Source organism: Lissotriton helveticus, chromosome 11 (assembly GCF_964261635.1).
Source record: "Lissotriton helveticus chromosome 11, aLisHel1.1, whole genome shotgun sequence".
NCBI classification, from domain to species: Eukaryota; Metazoa; Chordata; class Amphibia; order Caudata; family Salamandridae; genus Lissotriton; species Lissotriton helveticus.
Genome location: NC_136072.1, coordinates 616,491,068 through 616,515,272, shown reverse-complemented (window position 1 = coordinate 616,515,272; position 24,205 = coordinate 616,491,068).

Genomic DNA, 24,205 nt, shown 5'->3' with positions numbered 1-24,205 from the left:
GTGACTGGTTCAGGTAATTCCAACTACCTTCAGACCCTAAGGTAACTTCCTGCCATCCAAAATCTTTTGAGACGTGAACGGATGGATCCAGAAAGGGTTTTGGTATCCAGGTTCATGGAGAGACTTTATACTCTAGCACAGGGAGAGATTGAGTTACTGCAAGTCCTGACTCTTGACCCTCTCCCTTGAAATCTGACCGGGAAACTCTCTTTATTTAATGAAGATATCACCTTGACTGATCCTGTGGAGAAGAAGTTAGAGATGGCCCTTAAAAGCACCAATGCTGGACTAAGCCTTCCTTTACGTTCTGAGATGTATGCAGTTTATACTCCACAGCCATTAGTTAAAGATTTCCAATCCCTCTCTTCAGTAATCCAAGGAGGTCAGGATTGTTCAGAGTTATTGGTGCGCATGAAAGTCCAGGCTAAGTTCTCTTCAGATAACCCACTTGCTAATTTGAGAGCTTCTGCTATGGCCCCTGCAAGTTTTGTAGTGGCCAAGCATCACCTGTACCTTGCACTATTAGAATGTATAGGTAGCTCAAAATAAAGTGTTTGTTGAGTATGCCTTTCTCCGGCAAATGTCTGTTTTTGAAAGAGGTTCACAAGAAATCCTTAAAGAGTCTGAAGCATCTCTAACCTTTCCGGCCAAAACAAAAGGTTTGGTATTTTGACAGAGAAAAGGTCTGATTTGTACAGATGATGTAGGACAGATTTTCAGCAGAATTGTTCTATCTTTCAACATAAGCCTTCTCAGGTCTCTAATTCTTCCCATAGAACCACTGCAAAGCAGCATCCTAAGCATCCCTCCTGACTAGACTGGCCCTTCTCTAGCTCTTGTGGGCAGTCATCTCCAGCTCTTTCAGGAAAATTTGAGACCCTTGATTTGCGGCAATTGAGCAGTCCAAACAGGGTCACAGGGTTATGTGCTACATGTGTGTCAAGACTTTCAGAAGCATCATTTCTTTCGGACCCACTGGCCCAGAGAATTGGTCAAGAGAAAGGCCTGGAACAGACCATTGCTTTTTTGATGAAGAGAAGTGCCTTCATCAAGGTACCTCCACAGGAGAGGGGTTTGGGTTGCTATTCTCGGGTCTTTCTGGACCAGAAAGTCACATATGTCTTTTGTATTATTATAGACCTTCACCTTTTCAACTGGTACATTCAGACAATTGATTTTAAAATGAATACAATCTAACAAATGATCCCTTTGGTCTTTCCAGGAAACTTTTTAACAAAGATAGACCTTCAGGATACATACATGCATGTTCCAGTAGCTAGAGTTTCTCAGAGTTTTCTCAGATTTGAAGTGAACACTCACAATTGACAGTTCAGAGTACTTCCTTTTGTTTTGGCCACAAGTCCTCTTCTCTGATTTTTACAAAAGTCATGGCTTCTGTAAATGGCCTCTTGCATTCTCAGGATGTCATCGTCCATCCCTACTTGGACTATATGTTAATTCAGGCTCCCTCTCAACAAAAGGCACTTTCAGATACACCCAAGACTGCAGAATCTCTGCAACAATTCAGGTTTATTATATATCACCCAAAACCTCTGCTGGTTCTATCTCACACAGTGGAATACATTGGAGCACACTTCGACGCCCATGTGGGGATGGTATTTCTTCCAGAGACCAGGCATATCAGGCATAGAATTTCAGTGCTATGATACCGGTGTACACCTCAGTCCATCAGGAACTTTCAGTGGTGGTGACTCTTCCTTCCTTGGAAAGGGAGACTCCATACTTGCCTCCTGCTCTATTGATTCTTACAACTGATGCAAGCAGTCTGGGCTGGGGGGGTTTTGCGGCACCAGGCAACACAAAGTCTTCGGACTCTTCGGGAGATCCGTCATTCAACTAAATTGGAGGGAACTGAGGGGAGTTTGGAATGCTCTGATATATTTTGATCCCTACCTGATAAATCAGGCCATTTTAGTGTGAGTAGACAATCAGGTAGCAATGTCATACATCAATTGCCAGTGCAGCACTCTTCTTTCAACAGTCTGGCTCTTATAACTTGTTCCTGGGCGGAGTCCAATCCTCTCAGTCTCAAAGCGACTCACCTCCAGGGTGTTCTTAACTGTCAGGCTGGCTATTTGAGTTGTGCTTTCCCTCCATCATAGGAATTTGTCCCAGACCAACAGGTTTTTATCCAGATTTGCAGCAAATGGGGGGTTTCTTTATTGGACCTGTTTGCATCTCCTCAGAATGCCTAGGTTGCTCTCTTTTTTGCACGGTTTCAGACTCTGGGAGTAGGGGTAACCAATGCTCTGTCCTGTCCCTGACTTCCGGGATTCCAGTATGCCTTCCCTTCTATCTTCCTCATTCCCAAGTGTCTGGTGTAACTCCAAAGGAAACCAGAGGAAGTGATTCTGGTTACCCCTTGTTTGGTCAGGAGCCCCTGGTTCCCTCTCCTTCAGCTTCTTGCCCTGGAGAAGAAATGCATTCTACCTCTATCCCTTTTCTCCTTTGTGCCAGCTTGTACTTCTGCTTTGGACTCTGGCCTGGTTGCAGCTGCCAGTTTGGAGTTTGAAAGGCCAAGCATGCTAACAAAAAGGTCTTTCGGTGTCAGTCTCTCATTTCTTTCAGTCATCCAGAAGACCTTTCACCAAGAAAGCATAAGAGCACCGTTGGAAATATTTTGAACGCTGGTGTAGGGAAAGGTCTATGTTAAATGTTTCCAGACCTATTTAGGTGATTTTTCAGTTCCTTCAAGAGGGTTTTGACAAGGGGAGTTCAGCCTCTACACTCAAGCTCCAGTGCTTCTCCATTAACATTTCCAAGTCTCGTTGGGAAATTTTGTCCTACATTGAGCTCCTGGCCTTTAAATTATTTGAAGGTTTTCAAGTGTTGCGGCATAGGGTTAATTTCCTTATGAGCCTTTGAATGAGGTCTCCCTCAAGTTTCTCACTTTTAAATGTTTTTCTTAGTGGGCAGTACTTTTGCAAGAAGGCCAGGTGATTTAAATCATCTGGGATGCCGTTCCGCTTACTTGAGAGTTTTTGATGGCAGCACCTTGTTATCCCTTGATCCGAAGTTTCTTCCCAAGTTCAATTCTTCATTCCAACGTGACCATGAGATTGTGTTACTGATTCTACCACAGGAGAATTTGGCTTCTAATTCTTTGCTCCTGCTTCTTGATATGGTATGGGCCCTTAAGATTTTTCTTTTCCGTCTATCAGAGTTTCGCCAGTCCGAGAGTTTGTTTGCCAACTTTGGTCCTGTAAAAAAAGGTGAGAAACTGTCTTACTCTACGTTATCTAGATTTGTCAAGACTGTTATGTTTTTGGCATATGCAGCTTCTGGTGTATATATGCTTGGTGGGATCTAGGCTCACTCTATCCAGGGAATGGCGGCCTCTTTGGCTGAGTAGTATGGAGTCTCTATTAGGGATATTTGTAGAGCTGCTATGTGGTCTTCCCCGAACACCTTTATTTTTTCATTATAAACTCAATGTCGCACAAGGGTCTGACCTTTCTTTTGCCTCACATGTCTTGTGAGTTTCAATGAGTTTCAATGAATCAATAGTATGGTGTTTGTTTACTCATTCATAACCTGTATTTTCTTCTATCTCTTTACATTGTTATAAATAGTTGGATTGAATGATAGTAAAAGCTCTTCCTTCTATTTCTCTGTTGACTGTTTTCTTTTTGTCTAGTATTTCCAGATGCTGCTGAAAGGTTGAGTGTTTGGGCATCACTCCATTGGTAAGGAATGGGACGAGGTTAGGAAGATTAGGAGGTAATGCATGGATTACTTACCGGTAATCTTCATTACTCTGATTCTTCCTTAATCATCCCATTCCTTACACCCCTTTCCACCCTACTTTCCTTTCAACAGCCCTCCTGAGCTTTGTATTGAACTGGAAATTGTGGAAAAGAGAGGGGTTTATCCTTCCTGGGTCTCTCTTTTCATACAAAGAGAAGACATCATTGGAAGTGTGATAGAAAGGAGCGAAAGGACACAATCATCCACAATGAGTTAGGAACAATCAGAGTAATGAAGATTACCAGTAAGTAATCCAGGTATTATATGTGTCTGTGCAAAAATAGGTGGTGAAATGCACACCTAATACTCCATGTTTGTCAAGTTAAAATCTTCAGAACAATAAAGGCATCTCCGCCTCACTGCACTCCAGTTTAAACGAACACGAAGGAGCTCGCTTGAGCTCCCATAAAAACTGCACAGCCACATCTACAGCTGAAAACATAAAAATCAATAAAATTCTCTTTTTAAACTCCTTTTTCATCAATTTCTCAATTTATTTTTCCATTTTTGTAACCTTTTTTCATTCTCTTCAATTAATTTCATTCATTTTCGTACCATGCTTGGATTTGCACATAAGCGAAGAGAACACCAATGTTGCCACATGTTACACCTTTATTTAAAAACACCCAATGCATTTCGGGACACTTCCCTTCATATGGGGCATCTATAATAAAACAATAAAAAAATAATGAATTCATGCAAAACCACGATCCGCATTAATTATTTAATAATACAACTTAATTGATTTGCTTAATGTAAATATAATTGACTCACTGTCTGAACAACACTTTCTTCATAACCCCATGCAATTATGTTTACGTAACTGTTTTTGAACCAAAGCTTTTATAATGTACCCAATTGCAGACAGAGCCACATGAACCTCCCATTAAACTATGCCATATCATCATGACCTCCTTCCCCCTCTTACTCTTCTCAATCTATATATCCTCCATGCCATACTACTGAACAAGGAGCTTACCGTGACATATGTTCTGTCTCCTGTGTAAAGGACCGACATTCACTCAGTTCCTAACCCAATCTGAAGGATTGTGACACGTTTTACAGTGCTGCTCCATAACGTGCCGCAGCACAGACTAAACCAGCTGTTTATAAGCTTGTCTAATTGCTATAGCCCCTCCTATTTTTCCCCACGTAACCTTCCGCCTCTGTGTTCGCCACTGCATTCAATAACAGACTAATGATGTTACTCTTAAATCATCATTAGTACTACATTTCCCAGAATGCCTCTCCTTCAAAATATACAAACCCCGATTTCCCGGTTCCCAAACTCAATCTGTACAAATACACTAATTCACTACATTATCAAATGTGTAGTAAAGTACACATTTCCTTGTATGTAGTTCAGTCACTGAATGTCAGCAAATCAACGAGCAAAGACACAATCTTTTTACGCCTTTTCACAATGTGCAAATGGTTGTTCGTAGTGTCCAAATAGCCGGTACTAGTTGTTGTTCCCATGGTAATCACTTCAATTTTATACTGCTTGATTGACTTGGTTTAAATCATCATAATCCATAATTCATCAAGGGTGCAATATCACCGGGTTAGGCGGAAAAAACATTTAATGTGCAAAAGTAGGTGGTGAAATGGACACCTAGTACTCCATGCTTGTCAAGTTTGAATCTTCAGAACAATAAAGGTGTGCAAGTTTGTTTCGCACTACGCCTCACTACGCTCCAGTTTAAACGAACACGAAGGAGCCCGCTTGAGCTCCCATACAAACTGCACTGTCATATCTACTGCTGATTGAATCAAATCAATCAAATTCTCCTTTTCAAAACTCCTTTTTCATTAATTTCTTTTTTCATTTTTGTCACCGTTTTTCATTCTCTTCAATTAATTTTATTCATTTTGGTACCATAGTTGGATTTGCACATAAGCGAAGGGGACACCAATGTTACCACATGAAACACCTTTATTTAAAAAGACCCAATGCATTTTGGGACACTTCCCTTCGTCAGGGGCTTCTCCAATAAAACATTTAAAAAATAATTAATTCATGTGAAACCACCAACAGCGTTATTTGCTTAATAATACAACTTCACTGATTTGCTTAATGTAAATATAATCAACTCACTGTCTGAACAACACTTTGGACCCGATTCACAGAACTAACTTAAGCCAAATTCCTAAAATTACTACCATTTTGGTATTCACAGAAGACACTTAATCCTTTTGGCATTCAGAGAAGGCACCTACTCCCTTCGGGATTCACAGAAGTTAGGAGTCCTAACTTTAGGACTCCTAAATGCCTTCTGTGAATACCGAAAGTCTTAAAGTTAGGATTTTTCTCAGTTTAGGAGTAATAAAGCTTTTAGGAGTCCTAACGTTAGGAGTCCTAACTTCTGTGAATACCGAAATGAGTAAGTGCCTTCTGTGAATATCAAAATGAATAAGTGCCTTCTGTGAATATCAAAATTGTAGTACGTTTAGGATTTTGTCTTAAGTAATTCTGCAAATCGGGCCGACTCTTCATAACCCCATGCCATTCTGTTTACATAACTGTTTTTGAACCAAAGCTTTTATAACGTACATGATTGCTGACAGACCCACATGAACCTCCCATTAAACTGTGTCTGTGCCATTCTTTAACCACTTAAAGCCACAATATCTGCAGCCATAGAACTTACCACTAGAGCTTGTTGCACTCCCAGACTGCAGAAGAAAAGATCAAATGGTACGAGAGCTTAACATAGGCTGAAAAGCCAGTGCGTCATAGGTTTTTTGACCCTGCAGGGCCAGTTCTTCTATTTAGAGGTGGGGGTATTTTTATTCCCGCATCCTCCACAACTTTTCTTTTTGCTATTGGTGATGCCACTGCCATCCTAGAACCGCAACATAAAGCAAAACATTTGACACATATGAACCCTACAGGTCTTATAGGATGCTCCAGCGAGGGACCATTCATTTTAATTAACCTGCTCCAGTCGTGGATTTTCTTGTGTTGCCAAGGCCCCTGCCATGGTTCTTCTTTACTTTTTGACTCTTCCTTGGAGTGTCCACTCCCAACCAGGCACCCTAACTTAGATTTTCTTTGGGGTAGCACAAGAAGCACACCCCTGGCTGCCCCTGTCGGCTCCCCTGCTGGCATCCTTCCCTACTTGCACCATTCAGGAAGGGTGCTACTCTTGCAGTGGCTGCCACACTCCCCCCAGTCACGGGCATGGGGAGATAGAGTGAGCGAGGGTGAGCCCAACGCCATTGGTTGTTTCCAGAGGTCTGGGCCTGTTCTATAGGCTGTTTCAACCCTGGTACAGTGTGACAGCTAATGGATGCAAATGGTCTTCCCCACCCGTTCCTCCTCAGGAGCTGAGTGAAGCACTGATTATTACTCGTTTTGTGCAGGGAGGCATTTGTGTCTGGGGAGCAGTGTAATTAACTTGACCCAGCAGGGTAACAAAAGGCCTGGACTCTGACCCTGAGCTGAAATAGAGAAATATAAACATTCTGGACTATCCATAAGGTGTACATGCTTCTGCTAGGGACTTGCATATTCAACATAGGCCCGAACGCTTCACCCCAGTTTGATATCCTGCTGGATTTTGTAGGCCAAAGGGTAGTGAAACTGCACTCAAAGGCAGATTTCACTCATGCATTTATTGGGATGCTACCCCAAGTGATTGCTAGTGGTAGACCAATTGCAAGCATTTCTCCTATCACTTTTGCGTATTTCATGTGCCGCCCTGAGGGGCATGGGTCTGCCCAGACATTGGTCCCATGTTCACTGTATGACTAGAGTTAAACTGTACTCGGCTAATGATCCCCTAACTAGGATGTAACCGGTTCTGCGATTCTTGTGTTCTGGTTTAGGGAGAACCTAGCCTGGCAGTTTTGGCTGGACTGTTTCCATGAGGAGCAAGGTCAATACTGATTTGCATAAGCCTGGGTCCAAACTGAGGTGCTGTGGTGAGCAAAAGAGTAATGGGTTGCGATGTTACCCTAATTGACAGTGGTTAGAAAATTGAAAGCATTCCTTACCATCACCTATTGTGTGTTTCAGACCAGACACACCATTCACTAGTCGTCCACCAACCCACATATCTTACGCTGGCCATCTGCCACCAAGGCCACCCAGCTACCCCAGCCATGAAGCCACCTCTACCCCCAGAAAATCCAAACTGCACTAAGGACCCTCCTAGTTCTAGGTTAAGTGCATCTCGGATGCTATATGGCTATGTAGACTGAACAAATCTAGGCCTTACTTTGCCCTGAGTCACACAGACCTGCTCCAATCACCCTTCGTCTGGCAAGTGTTCACTGATGTCTTCCCACTAGACAGTTTAACACCTGCCTCAAAGGGTCACTGACTGTTCTCCTTGTGAAAACTATACAACCCAGAATCCTCAGGACTCTGAGTCTCTACACTCTAAATATGTGGATTCCTTTGACCCTCACTCACAGCACTTATGCTGGGGTCTACAGTTGTCACCACCCTTGCAGGATGACTGTCGACTCTAATGAAATAACAGCCCACGCACAACCCTTGGTACAATGCTGACAGTGAAGCATATTAAGGCCATTGGCCTAGGTCCCGGCTGGGACAACAGTGTCCAGCCTATGACTCACCACCACACTCTCAGTGTCTGGAATGCTGAGACTTCCGATCAGGCAAACCTACAGCACATTCCACATGGGAACCAATCTAGGAACCTACCTTTCTCTCCACTTAGAATAGGTCCCAGGCCCCCTCCCTTAGGAACTCAACCTCTCTGTTAGGAAGACTGATCTTCCAAAGGTCCTCAAGCCACACAAAATCTTGGGGAGGCCTGGGCTAGCAGTCCCTCCTATTGGTAGCCCCAACCACAGGAATTACACTTGGAACCTAGAACCCTCTGTGCTCAGAGTGAGACTAAGAAAATGAGAAGTGAGCCAGTGCAAGGCATAGGCAATACTCTTGAGACCGCAGTTACATCATGAAATAAATAAAAAAAATGGAATCAAGAGCTGCTTCAAAATGGGTAATACTGGTGAAGGGGATAGTGTGCAGTAGAATGAGAGGCACTGACCTGAGCTGGAACAATGCTGAATACCCATAGGGGGCTCTAAAAAGCCCACAGTTGGAAGCATGCATATGGTCTTGGCCTGAAGGTTTCCTCATTGGGCTAGAATCAACCCAAACATGGAGATGCACTGGTAGCGCTGACTGGCGGCATGTAGTTATTTTGGGGCAATGAGTTGGGAGTGTGAAAGGGCAGCATTCTGTTTAATGTAGGTGACAGAAAAAGAAGGATCGAGAACTGAAAATGAAGAAACTGAAGACAGACTAGGCTTAGGGACAGTAAAGGGAGGAGTGGTGGACCCCATTTTGGGATGGTTTACAAGATGTTGACAAACCTCAAAATAAAACAGGATAAGTACACTTACACCAAACTGATCACGAAAGTATACCATAAAAAATGCAAGACAGTGCAATAAAATCATACGTACATTGTGAAAAGAACCAGAAAGGCAAGGGCAACAGGATGAGAGTACATATAGTTTCTATATGAGGAGAGTTAATTTTAAATCAAGAATGTCCAATCTTCCTCATGATTTAGACATGTGCGTATAGTGTCCGGACAAAGAATTCAATGCAATACCTTTTTGTTTTATAAGGATTTGATGTTTCTTCCTCTCCCAGGTGTGGAATGGTGCTGATCACTTGCCACCGTAAGTCATTACCACATTGATCAAACTCTAAAAAATGTGACACTAAAGGGGAAGTGAGGACCTTGCATGTGATGTGACTCCTATGCTGACATATGCTAATCCTTATTTTTTGTGTGGTTTGGCCAATGCACAGTAGGTTATAGGGACATAGAGTGGCATATATAACATTAGTAGTGTTGCAATTTGAGAAAAATCTCAAATATGTAGGGAAATGCTGATGTGTACATTCCTTATGTACTGCTTTTTCATGGGAGGAAGGTCCCAACCTGCAGTAATGGCGCAAGCTTGTCTGGATGATGGTATGGTTGCACAGATGAAATGGTCCTTTAAGTTCCTTACCTGCTAGTAAGCAAACAGGTGACTCAAACGCAAGGACCTGCAGCCGCTAAAATATGCCAGTGTTTCTAATGTTTTTGGAGGTTAAGTTTGAACGTGGAGAGAAAGTAGTGAGGCATACATGTCTGTTGGATTACTGTTTTGCATTTGGGGTTAGTAGAGTCTCACGCGGGCAGTAACATGCTCTCCTAGCAGAGATCTAATCAAGTGTTTATGATAGCCACGTTCAAGTAGCTTGTGATTTAGGATCCCTACCTCCCTGAAGAAATCACTTTTGTGTTTGCAATTGAGTCTTAATCTTAAGAGTTGACTATATGGTTGTGAGTCCCATAGTGTCTGCGGATGGTGACTGGTGTATGTCAGGAGTGTGTTCCTCTCCCTGGGCTTCCTAAAAAGGGTGGTGTAGACATGCTCATTTTCAACATAGACAGAAATGTCCAAGAAAGAGATTTATGATTGATGGTATTGTATAGTGTATCTAAAGGCATCATAGTTTCGGTTTAACCATGTCTGAAATAATAACAGTGTCTGAGTCACCCTCCCAAGTCATGAAGATCTAATCTATATTGCTCTTCCAGAGAGCAATATGTGTTCTGAAATGATTAGTGTTGGAGAGAATGACTCTCTGTTCCAGTCATCCATGTGCATTACTGGAAAATTTGGTGCAAAAACTGCCCCATGGAAGTCCCCTTTATTTGTAAATAGAAATCGTTGTCAAATTTAAAGTGTTTGTGTGTGAAGGCCATTTGCAGCAATGATATAATGAATGATGTTGGAGCCTGGTATGGTATGGGGTTGCAGCTACGGATGCTATGTATGACACTGTTCCCCTTAAATTGGGGTATGTTCGCATAGAGGGATTCTATGTCCAGAGTAACCAATAAGGATCCTGGTGTGCGTAGATGAAAGTAATCACTGGCATAATAGTACTCATTATTAAAAAAACATGGTATTTCATGCAGCATTTTGGCTGTCCCTGGCATAGGTGGGGCCCATACTTTAAATATTGTGGGGATTAATGGCAAGTTAATGACATACTACAGCCATTCTTGACAACACTTTAGAAATTCCTGATATACCTGTCAACAATCAAGGATATTGTGTAGGCATGCTTGATACATGTCTGACTACGACTAGCATAATAATGGCCAATCTTTGACCTAGTGTGTGTATTCATGTAATGGGTGTGGCTGTCCTTGTTATATTCATGACCATGTTATAATTATACCAATTATTGATATATTGTCAACATTTGTGACATAACGTTGGTTTTCCATGGAATAATGCAGAATTGCCTCATCAATGGTATACTGTCCTTATTCTTGAAATTATTAAGGCTATTCTTAGAATTAAAGTGTTTGAAATCCTAACACATGATGGATGGCCTGCAATTTGAAGAAGATTAATTGGAAAGAATTTCAGAATTTTTTTACAATAACAAAGCCGTGTTTGGGAAGGAAAGCCGCTAAAAATGAAAAGTTATCATTTTGTGATAAAAATAACTGGTCACAGTTGACTGACAAACTTTTATTTGGAGTAATATGCTTATGTAGCCAAAATAAAAGTCCTTATTATTGGGATTAAAATGGTTGCATGTCGGAGGAGCGCGCGTCGGCAGCAAGCAAGATGTCCTCCTGCTGATTTTCCTCAGCGGGAGCCGGGAATCCTCTTCACATTGTCTGGCAGTTTCGACTCACATTTACATTTTGGCAGTATAAATAGTTGTCGAAATTGGCAAGGAGCAGTTTGGCAAGCTTTTAAGCTTATAAACTGATCATTTCTGAGAGCTTTGCCTGCTGTTCTTGTCCTGGCAGGACTATAGCCGCCATTTTGAAGGGCTCTCAGCTCGCATCTATAATTATAATGGCTTGTTTTTTTTGCCTATTAAATCTCTTTTTTCTCTCTGGCAGTGGCATAGATGGCCGTCATTACTGTTTTTTCACCTTATTTTCTCCTCTGAGAGATATCCCTACCTCCTACTCACAGTGAATCTTGTAATTATTTCGGTCACTTCCACCGCTGGTCACATTCTATGACCTGACCCATCGATTCTCGCAGGGCTAAGTTATATCACAGAACTTCAACATGGATATTGTGCACTCCTACAAAGTTGTGGCTTCTACTGCTTCAGGTGCTTGCAAGGAGGTGGTGCAAACAAAGTAGTAACGAAAGACCCTTCTTCACTCACGAAATGTCCATTGATCTTGACTCTGGAGGATAATATCGACGAGTTAAAAAATATGAAACCTTTCATGGTGGAGACAAGTGCGACTTTACAACGGATTGAGGATAAGTGGTCCGTCCTGGATTCGAGACCTATAGAGGTGGAACAACAGGTGAGTGACGCACAAGGTATTGCGGCTAAGGTTTAACTAAGGAGGTTACACAGCTTAAAAGACTAGCTGAGTATTTGGAGAATCGTAATCGTTGCAATAACCTGCGTTTACAGTATTTCAGAAGGTCAGGATATGATTACATTTCTCAAGCTGCACATCCCCAAAATTGTAGGGTTGAAATATTCTGTCAAATTGAACATTCAAAGAGCCAATAGGATTGGTCCTTCTTCTCCTGCATCTTTTAACAGACCTAGAGGTATTATTGCATTGCTTCTACAATATTTTGATGTTATGGAAGTCCTTATGATGGCTAAACAATGCAGGCAGATTCTCTGGTCGGGGCACAAAGTCTTCTTCAGTCAGGATGTGGTCAAGGTCATTGCAACAAGGCGAAAAAAGTTTTTGCAATCGAGACCAGTTCTGAGATCCATGAATGCACGGTATGTTCTTGTACATCCTTGTTACTTCAAGGTCACCTACAAGGACAGGACCTTAAGTAATTCATCCGTGAACACAAAGAAGAAGATGTGGAACTCAGTAAAACCTGATTTGCATAACTTTTATTTCTGTTTTCTTATTGTCTCTCTCTTTGTTGTTTTGTACAGGCTCCGCGTTCCTTTGGTTTGGTGGATCATGCTTTGATGGTTGCTGTTGTTTTCCATTTCCAGTCTTCATGTTTTTGTGTATTCTGTATCAAGGTTTTTATGACATGGTAGATCTGGCTGGAGTCGATGTTTATTGGGATTTTAAATGTTATCCTCTATCAGTTCTGTATCAAGTCACCATTTCTGACTTCATATGTTTATTTTTAATCTGTCCTCATGGCCTCCCTTTGGTTTAAACATCTTGTCTTGCCCCCTCGCTCCTAAGCTAGTCTCCTTGTGTTCCTCATTCTCTTGGATGATATGACTTAAAGCATTTTGTCATCCTTTTACTTTTCTATACACTGGAGAGTTATTTTCCTCACTTCCCACTGGTCTATATTCCTTTTCTATCTCTATTTCATTTTTTATTTACACTCTCTCCTTGTTCTCCTTTACTACTAATTGTGGCTCTCCTTTAGATTGTACTCATCCCTCTATATTCCTGTTTACTCCATCTGTCTATTGTACTTTTTATTTACTTGGTGTCAGGTTAACTCTTGCAACTTCCATTCCTGTCCCCCTAGTTATTAGTCATTTTATGCGTTATTCATGGGTCATTTGCATATTGTTTCCTGGAATGTAAAAGGACTTTGTAACCCTTTTAAAAAACAGAGGGTCCTAACTCACCTTTCCAGATTGAACTGCCAGATTGCTTTTTTACAGGAGTCACATCTTAAATATATTGACATTGATTGTATGCGCAGACAATGGGCGGGTTCTGTTTGAATGGTGTTTTAATATTATTTCCTAAATCTCTGCATATTCAAGTGATTAAGGAAACCAAAGATGATGCTGGGAGGTGGTTACTATTGAATGTCAAAATTAATGACACACCTTTCTCATTATGTAATGTTTACGACCCTACAGATGTGGATTTACAACTTTGGGGACATTTTTCTACTATGCTATCTGAATGTTCTTCAGATCATTGTATAGTAGGGGGAGATTGTAACCAATTAATGGATCCTTAGATTGACTGGTGTTCTAAAGTAAAATATATCCCCAACAAAATGCACAATGTAGGGATATTTCCTATAGCGGTCTAATCGATACCTGGCGAGCTGTTCACCCAAATGTGTTGGAATTTACCTATTTGTTTCTTGCACACGCCACACAATCTACAATAGATTATTCTTTTGTCACTGAAAATGTTCTCCAATCGATTTTAAATGTTGAGATTGGCTCCATTTTTATTTCAGATTATGCCCTCTGTTATTGCAGACCTAGATGTTCCTAATAACAATCCTCGGCCTAATAGGTGGAGGTTCAATAACATATTACTGCAAGACAAACTGTGTACTGATGCATTTGCTGATTTTACTATCAATATCTTTGCCTATTAATCTGCCGGTTTTATCACAGATGAATTACATATGAAATGCATATAAAGCGACCGCTAGGGGTCTTATTATTGACAATGTCACAATAAACAAAAAATTACTATTTTTCCGCCATAAAAGAAGACACCTTGTCTAAATTAATCCAAGCTAAATTGCAATACAACAAACAATCTTGTATTGATGCATGTGGCACTCTACTTAAAATCAATGCAAAAGTGTTTGGTAGGCGTAATAGATTTGGGAAAATGGTGCCTAATTATTCCAATCCATCAATCAAAGAAACTTTATCTGGTTTTTGTAATGAAAAACCATAAAAGCCAAAAGTACATCATAATACACATAAAAACTACAATAAAATTAGTTTAAATAGCTACAAATAGCTCCATTACCCATTTATCCTCACCCCTGCCAACTAATCATAGGTCTATCTGAGCCTTACTGCAGTTTTTAAAAAGCTAAGAACATACCATACCATGGTCTCTGAAAGCATTAATGAAAAGGTAAAAGCAGGTCACACTTGAATAAAATTAGCTTGTGTTAAGATAGGGATTAAAAAGGCCTTCCTGTGCACCTCATAATTGCTACAGAACATAAAAAAATGGAGCATGTCCTGTGGAGATGTGCCATCGCAGCCACAGGGCAGCAAGACCTCACCTTTTTTGCGCCCTCTAGGTTGAGCAAGAAGAAGATGGAATAGATCCAGTCGAAATCTGGTCAATGAAGAACGGTCATGTGAACTGGGAAGCCCTAAAAGATAAGGTTCCGTAGAGGGGACCGTTGACAGAAGGCTGTAACTATGTACACTAGCTTCACTTTCCGTCACTCGCAGTCTAAAAAAGGACTCTTTTACCCAAGGCAAGTCTTTTCTGCAAACGATATCAGGGGTGCAAAAAAGGCCTGGTCTACCTAGTTTCCTTAGTCCTTTCCATATGTAGTTAAACTAGGGAATATGGTGAGCAACATCCAGGCTTAGACAGTCCCTTAGTATCTCTTTGTTGAGGGTAGTCCTGTCGCTTGACCACCTTTTAAGCTAATCATATAAAGGGTGAAAAGAAAACAAGTCTGTCAGATAGGGCACCCCAAATTCGTTGTGAACAATATAAGTAGCGGTACCCTGAGGGACACATATTAGTCGTCTCAAAAACCTGCTTTCAACTATTTGGAGCTCCTCATGGCGGGCATAACCGCAGATCTCACTACCATACACTGCCTGAGAGACACACCTAGATATATAAATCTGAAAAAGGGCACCTATAGGTTTATTCTCCAAATGGGAGGCAAAGTTCAAAATGGCCGCAGCATATACTAATACTGGCAGGCCCTGCCGGCCCACCTGGGGAACATCCGCGTGGGTAGCTATCAGATCCTTCTCTAAATTGTTCATTTATACATTAAATAAAAGGAGAGACAATATGCAGCCCTGCTGTACCACTCTCTGGATTGGGAACTAGATGGTCACTTTGCCGCCGTTAGTATAGTGAACCACTGCTTTGGTGTCTCTGTGAAGCTCCTGTAAAAAAAGACAATGTTGTTGTCTATTCCCATACACCTCAGTGTCTCCCATAATTTGCATCTGTATACCCTGTCAAAGGCCAACGACAGGTCCATAAAGGCCAAGTAAATCATGCCTGAACATGTGATTGTATATTTGTTTAAAATCATGTACTAATTAATGCATTGGTTCACTGTTGACCTCCCAGAGCGAAAGCCAAATTGAATGTCTGTTAGTATGTTGTTTTCATCTGCCCATGAGGTTAACCTATTCAATAAAATACAGACCGTCACCTTTACCATTGACTCCAACAGTGATATGTGCCTGTAACAAAAAGTACTATCCTGTTGCCTTTCTTCAAAATCGGTACAATGGTGGATAGGGCCCAGAAGGTGGGTGGAGCTTCTCTAATAGCTGCGTTAAGAGTAGACATAAGGACTGAAACCCACAAGTGAAGGTTAGATAAAAAGAGTTCAGGTTCAGAGGGTATGCCGTCAGGGCCAGGGGCCTTGTTCGATACCTTTTCTTACCTAGTCGGCATGGATGACAAGGCCCAACTTTCCTGCCCCCGACAATACACTAACCTAGTTTCTATTTGACTAGAAAACATTTCCTGGAAATGACTAACCCATTCCTCCTCTGTTATGTGTGCATCAAGTGCCTGGTCAGAATCTCCTATCACAAATGGGCTGTTGACTATGTTCCAGAACATTTCACTGTTTATTAGGGTACTAGCCTCAGAGAGCTTGGTCCAAGCCTTGTTTTCATGCCAATTTTTGAAAATTAAAAAACAAAAATTGAAAATACAAGTTATTACAGACGCAGATGGATTGACTCGCACTAAAGACATACAATTAGGCTCTAGTCATCTATAAGCTAGAATATGGTTGCTCCGCCCTCGCAGGCCTACCCAAGATCTCTCTGGCACCCTTGAAAGCCTGCCTCAACGCCGCCAGACTTCTAACTGGCTACAAGAAGTTCAACCATATCACTCCCCACCTTAAAGCTATTAACAGGCCAGAATCCATTTTAAGCTGTCTTGCATCACACACAAGGCTCTTTATTCCAAGTCCCCTGCTTTTCTCGCCCAGAAACTCGTGATATCTGGAAGAGCCAGTAACTCCCGGTCTGCCAGAGACCTTTTGCTCCAACCTGCACGCTTCAGGACAAAAAGAACATACAATTGGGCCTTCTCTGGGGCTACCCCAAGAATATGGAACTCACTCCCACCCGGCACCAGAAGAATACCGTCTCTAGCTCACTTCAAAAAGGAGGCCAAAAATTCCTAATGGGCAAATTCCTCTCCAAACGCTCATGTTACAATCACCTCCGTAACCTGGCTTCACCTATCGTTACAGCATTATCCTTGGGCCTTTTCTCCTTATGATACCCACCCGGCTATTCCCAACAAACCTCTCGGGTTTGAGACTGATTCTTTAGCTTAATGTATCAACTTGTTCCTACCCCAAAATGTATCCCGGTATTATGATTGTTTGTTTTACCATATACTGTATCTACCAGTCCCTATTCCTTTGGCTCTCTTCCCCCCTAGGTTGTTGTATCCCATCTGTTACTACTGTAAAGCGCTCTGATACCCTCATGGGTCTGGTTCACGCTCTATAAAACACTAAATAAATAAATGAATAAATAAATAACTTCTAGAATGTTTTACACAGTATTACACTAACCTTTATTCAGTAGATTCTTCTCCCAAAACTGACCAATCGGATTCTTTCTTTCAATCTATTCCCAAATCGATGGTGAACACACCACATCTTTCCATCTTAGATGCCGACATAAAAAAAAAAGAACTCAAAAATGCTGTTCTTCAGCTCCTTAAAGATAAAGCTCCTGGTCTCTATGAAATTTCTGTTCAATTTTACTCTCATTCTACACATCTCCTACTTCCAAAACTAATTATTTTGATTATTCATTCTGTCACTCATGACATGGTAAATCCAGTATAAGGAATTTAAAGAGGACTCACCAGAAAGCGCATAAAGGTGAGGTTCCAAGCACACTGTGTTCTGGATGGAATAAATGGCACAAATGACTTCCTTGTAATGGATAGTAACACCATAACCTGGTTAATCTGTAAAGGAAATGTAGTTTCAGCCAGCGTATGGAGACTTTTATGTGCCCGTGAAGGTGAGGTAGTGAACAAAAAACGCTTACCCCACTTCGCCTGGAAGGGGACCCAAGTCTTAATGAGTACACACTAAAACAGTTCTTTTAGGTTGGGAGCCAAAAATCCCCATCCAATTATAAAAATGTCTGCATCACTTGCAGTCAATTACTGTAAAGAGCAAGCAGAGATTCTGAGGACCAATTATAGAGATAAACTGGTCTCAGTACTTGAAAAAGCGGCTCAGCGCTTACCTTAATCCCGATGGCATGGCGTGCTCAATCCCAGCAAGAATGTATACGGGGAGCCCGGGCAATCGATATAGTAAAGAGCCATCGCCTGATTACGTGAGAATGTGACGCTTGTCCAGCGGTATGAGCATAGTCAAGGAAAGAAAAGCGGTGGCCGTCTTAGACCACTCAACCATTTTCCAGGGCCAAGCCGGATGAAGGGGTAAAGTACAAGTTACTGCTGTGTACCTGAAGGACTTTGATTTATAAAAAAACAATAAGTGTGCATAACGGAAAAAAAAATAATTAGAGAATGGAATTGATTTGTTCAAATAGCTCGTACAGCAGCTATTTAAAGTATGGACAGGAAGAGTCGGATAAGCCAAACCTCTGTTAGTGGTGAGGAATGGCATGCGCACGCGGTCGGGTGGTGTGAACTTTTCAAAAAGGATTCCTATGAGGAAAAGTGCTAGAGTTGGAGCCAAATACAGCAGCCATCTTTAAACGGGTGTCCCTGTGAGTAAAACAATTACTAAGGGGTGTGATTCATGTGTGTACAAGGGGCATTGAAAACCCATTAGCTGAACTTATTTCATGTGTGTGCTATTGAAGACCAGTTTCGATTTACAACCACCTCCGTTAATACAGATATTCATTTTATACACATTACATGCCATATTACAGTAGCAAGGATCAGAAGTCCAGATGTACCTATTATTGTAAACAAATCATTATGTATTACCCTAGTAGAGGGCATTTCTAGTTCAAAAACCTTTTGAGACGTATAAATATGAACACTGTGTAAAGCACATGGTTATTAAGAATCCAACCACCTGCTGTTGTGAGAACCAACAAATAAATGATGTACATTTGAATATATAACTTATTCAGAAAATATTTAAGTGCAGTCATTCCCTTATATAGATGTGCATCAGATCTCACAGTCATTTTTAGAACCCGGAGTCAATCAATCAATCAATCAATCAATCAATCAGGGAATTGTAGGTGCGATACTCACCCGTGAGGGTGTCAAGGCGCGGGGTGGGGGTCGCAGATCTGTTTAGCTGAAGAGCCAGGTCTTGAGGGTCTTTCTGAAGGTGCCCAGGGAGGGGGCACGTCTGATGTCTGCCGGTAGCTCGTTCTAGGTCTTGGCTGCAATGTGAGAGAAGGATCTTCCGCCTGCTCTGGCTTTGTGGATGCGCAGGGTTTCGGCCAGTGCGAGGTTAGAAGATTGGAGGTTTCTTTTGGGTACATGGAAGTTGATTCTGTAGATGAGGTATTTGGGTCGGTTGTTGTGTAGGGATTTATAGGAGTGCATGATGATTTTGAAAGTGACTCTTTTCTCCACATGGAGCCAGTGGAGACTTCGTAGGTGTTGGCTGATGAGTTTGTATCAGGGGATGCGGAGGACGAGTCTGGCGGCAGTGTTCTGTATTGTCTGGAGTTTGCGGAGTGGGGACTTGACGCTGGCATAGAGTGTGTGTCCATAGTCCACTTTGGTGGTGATGAGTGCATGGGTGACTGTCTTCCTTGACTCAGGGGGGATCCACTTGAAGGTCTTGCGGAGAATGCGGAGAGTGTTATAGCAGCTGGAGGTGACAGCATTGACCTGTTGGTTCATGGTGAGTTATGAGTTGAGTACAATGCCCAGGTTTTTTTCGTGTTCTGAGGGGGTAGGTGGGCTTCCGAGGGCAGTCGGCCACCAGGTGCTGTCCCATGCAGAAGGGGTGGTACCGAGGACAAGGACTTCTGTCTTCTCGACGTTGAGCTTCAGGCAGCTGTTCACCATCCAGACTGCGATGCTTTGCATTCCTTACTGGAGTTTGGCAGTGGTGGGGTCTTTGGTGAGGGAGAAGATAAGCTGGGTTTCATCGGCATAGGATACGATGTTGAGGCTGTGTTGTCGGACGATGGCTATGAGGGGGGCCATGTAGATGTTTAAGAGGGTGGGGCTAAGTGATAAACCCTGTGGACTGAGCAGGTGATTTTCGTGGAGTCGGAGAGGAAGGGTGGGAGTTGGATCCATTGGCTTCTTCCAGTGAGAAATGATCGGATCCAGTCCAGGGCTGTTCCTTGTATTCCTGCGTCGTGTAGTCTGGCGACTAGTGTGCGGTGGGAGACGGTGTCGAAGGCCTCTGATAGATCGAGTAGGATGAAGGCTGTGGAGTGGCCTTGGTCCAGGAGGGTGCATATGTCATCCCTGGCGGCGGTCTCTGTGTTTGCTTCGGAACTCGTTTGGGACTCGTCGAGGATGGCATTCTCTTCAATGAATAGTGTCAGTTTCCTGTTGACTGTTTTCTCTGCAACTTTGGCTGCAAAGGGGAGGAGCGAGATTGGCCGATAGTTCTTGAGGTCGGGGGGTCAGCTTTGGGCTTCTTGAGTAGGGGTCTGACTTCTGCACGCTCCCAGCCATCTGGTAAGGGGCCTGTTTTGAAGGTGGTGTGATGATGTGTTGCAGTTTGGGTGCGATGGCAGCACTCGGCTCTGTGGCAGATGTGAGGTGGGCAGGGGTTGGTGGGGGCTCGAGTGTATGCTTTTCATGGTCGAGGCGGTGTCTTCGGCCGTGATCCGTATCCAGTTGGAGATGGTGGGCTGTCTGGTGTTTCTGGGTGGGGCGGTCGTCTTTGGAGCCTTGTGGATGGTCGATTAAGTTCTTGTAGAGGTTTTTGATCTTGAGGTGGAAATAGGTTTCAAGTTTGTCGCATAAGTCTTGGGATGGGGTGATGTCTGTGGCTTCGCTGCATGGGTTGGTGAATTCTTGAGTGACACTGAAAAGCTCCTTGGAGTTGGTGGAGTTGGCCAGGATTTTGTTGTGGATTAAGTTCCTCTTGGTGACTCTGATCTAGTTGTGGTACTCCATCATGGCGTCCTTGTAGGTAGTGTGGTTTTTGGTTGTCTTGGTGTTTCTCCAGTTCTTTTCCAGGTGTCTGCAGGTGCGTGTGGCTTCTTGGAGAGCGGTGGTGAACCAGGCGGCTTTCTTGGGGCATTGTCTGTCAGGGTTGTGTAGTGGGTGAGGTTGTCTGCGCAGTTGGAGATCCAGGTGTGGAGCTCTCTGGCTGAGTCGTTTGCGTCATTTGCATTGGGTGCCCATGTGTGGTTGTCTCGTTGGAAATAATCTCACAGTCATTTTTAGAACCTGGAGTCAATCAATCAACCAATCAATCAATCAATCGGAGAATTGTAAGCGTGCCAATCACCCGTGAGGGTCTCAAGGCGCTGATGGGCGGGGTCCGCTGATCTGTTTAGCTGAAGAGCCAGGTCTTGAGGGTCTTCCTGAAGGTGTTCAGGGAGGGGGCACATCTGATGTCTGTGGGTAGCCTGTTCCAGGTCTTGGCTGCAATGTGAGAGAAGGATCTTCCGCCTGCTCAGGCTTTGTGGATGCGCAGGGTTTTGGCAAGTGCGAGGTTGGAAGATTGGAGGTTTCTTTTGGGTACATGGAAGTTGATTCTGTCGTTGAGGTATTTGGGTTGGTTGTTGTGTAGGGATTTGTAGGAGTAAGTGAGGAGTTCGAAAGTGACTCTGTTCTCCATATGGAGCCAGTGGAGACTTCGTAGGTGTTGGCTTATGTTTTCATGTTGGGGGATGCCAAGTATGAGTCTGGCTGCAGTGTTCTGTATTGGCTAGAGTTTGCGGTGTAGGGACTTGTTGATGCCGGCATGGAGTGCGTTTCCTTAGTCCAGTTTGCTGATGATGATTGCATGGGTGACTGTCTTCCTTGACTCAGGGGGGATCCACTTGAAGGTCTTGCGGAAGATGCAAAGTGTGTTAAAACAGCTGGTGGTGACGGCAATGATCTGTCAGTTCAGGGTGAATGATGAATCGAGTACGATGCCCAGGTTCTTGTCATGGTCTGAGGGGGTAGGTGGGCTTCCGAGGGCAGTCGGCCACCAGGTACGGTCCCATGCAGAAGGGGTAGAACCAAGGATGAGGACTTCTTTCTTCTCAGTGTTCAGCTTCAGCCAGCTGTTCACCATCCAGACTGCGACATCTTGCATTTCTTTCTGGAAGTTGGATTTGGCTGTGGTGGAGTCTTTGGTGAGGGAGAGGATGAGCTGGGTGTCATTGGCGTAGGATGCAATATTGAGGCTGTGTTGTTGGACGATAGCTGCGAGGTGGGCAATGTAGATGTTGAAGAGGGTGGGTCTCCGTGATGAACCCTGTTGGACTGTGCAGGTGGTTTTCATGGGGTCGGAGAGGAAGGGTAGGAGCCTGATCATTTGGCTTCTTCCGGTGAGGAATGATCGGATCCAGTCCAGGGCTGTTCTTTATGTGCCTGCATTGTGTAGTCTGGCGACTAGTGTGCGGTGGGAGACGGTGTTGAAGGCCGCTGATAGGTTGAGTAGGATTAGGGCTGTGGAGTGGCCTTGGTCCAGGAGGGTGCATATGTCATCTGTGGCGGTGAGTAGGGCAGTCTCTGTGCTGTGGTTGCTTCGGAATCCAAACTGGGGCTGGTTGAGGATGGCGTTCTCTTCAATGAATAGTGTCAGTTTCCTGTTGACTGTTTTCTCTGCAATTTTGTCTGCAAAGGGAAGGACCAAGATGGGCTGATAGTTCTTCAGTTCATGAGGTCAGCTGTGACCTTCTTGAGCAGGGGTTTGACTTCTGCGCGCTCCCGGTCATCTGGGTCGGTGCCTGTTTTGAAGATGGTGTGATGGTGTGTTGTAGTTCCGTTGCGATGGTGGCAGCGGCTCTATGGTAGATGTGAGGGGGCAGGGGTTGGTCGGGGCTTGAGTGGATGCTTTTCATGTTCCAGGCGGTGTCTTCAGCTGTGATCGGCGTCCAGTAGGAGATGGTGGTCTGGCTGGTGTTTCTTAGGGGTGCCGTCTTTGGCGCATGGTGGATGGTCGATAAAGTTGTTGTAGAGGTTTTTGATCTTGAGGTGGAAATAGGTTCCAAGCTTGTCGCAGAGGTCTTGGGATGGGGTGATGTCTGTGGCTTCGCTGCGTGGGTTGGTGAATTTTTGAGTGACACTGAAAAGTTCCTTGGAGTTGATGGAGCTGGCCAGGATTTTGTTGTGAATGAAGTTCCTCTTGGTGGCTCTGATCTAGTTGTGGTAGTCCGTCATGGCATCCTTCTAGGTGATGTGGTTTTCGGTTGTCTTGGTGTTTCTCCAGCCACACGCATCTGCAGGTGCGGTTGGCTTCTTAGAGAGCGGTGGTGAGCCAAGCGCCTATCTTGGGGCATTGTCTGTCAGGGTTGCGTAGCGGGCGAGCTTGTCTGCCCAGTTGGAGACCCAGATTTGGAGCTCTCTGGCTGTGTCGTTCGCGTCATTTGCATAGGGTGCCCAGGCGTGGTTGTCTAGGGTAAGGGTTGATTTAAGTTGCTCGTCGGTAACCTTGCTCCAGTTCCTTCGTGGTGGGCGTGGGGCTGGTTTGGGTACCTTGGGTTTGTTGATGGCGAAGTGTACGCAGTGGTGGTCGGTCCATTGCTGCTGCTTTGGATGGCTGAATTGGATGCTGTTTCCTGCCGCCAAGATGGGGTGGAGAGTGTGTATTGCTCTGTGGGTCAGTGTGTTGACGAGTTGTTTAAATCCGACAATGGCTAGGTTGTCACGAAGGATAGTGGAGTTGGGGTCGCTGGGGTTGTCGAGGTGGAAGTTCAGTTCTCCAATGAGTGTTTAGTCTGTTGAGGCGATGGCGTGGGTGCGATGAAGTCGGTGATGGTGGTGGCGAAGGGTGTTTGGGGGCGGGGGTCTGTAGACGAGGGTTCCTTGGAGTGTGGCTTAGGGGGTGGTCTTTATCTGAAAGTGCAGGTGTTCAGCTGAGGGGAAGCTTTCGCTGGAGGTGGTGAGGCGGAGGGTGCTCTTGTGGGCGATGGCGAGGCCCCCTCTTGGGTGGTTGGGGTGGTCTTTCCTCTGGATCTTGTATCCGTCTGGTATGGCGGTGCTGATGTCAGGGGCGGAGGATGCTTTGGTCCAGGTCTCTGTGAAGAAGGCGATGTCGGCGAGAGAGAATCAAGTAGGTTCCAGATTTCCATGGCGTGTTTGTGTACGAAGCATATGTTGGAGAGGATGCATTTTAGGGTGTCACCGGTGCTGGCGAAGGCGGTGTTGAAGGCCGGGGCAAAATCCCTCAGGGGTCCTCCCTCAGCCCTATGCTCTTCAACATCTACATGGCTGCGTTCGCCCCATCGTCCGAACCTATGGACTCAACATTGTCATACGAAGAAGACACCCAACTAAGCCTCTCCCTATCCAACGAACCCAACACCACCAGACACAACTTTTGAGAAGGCATGAAAGGCGTCACAAAATGGATGAAGAAC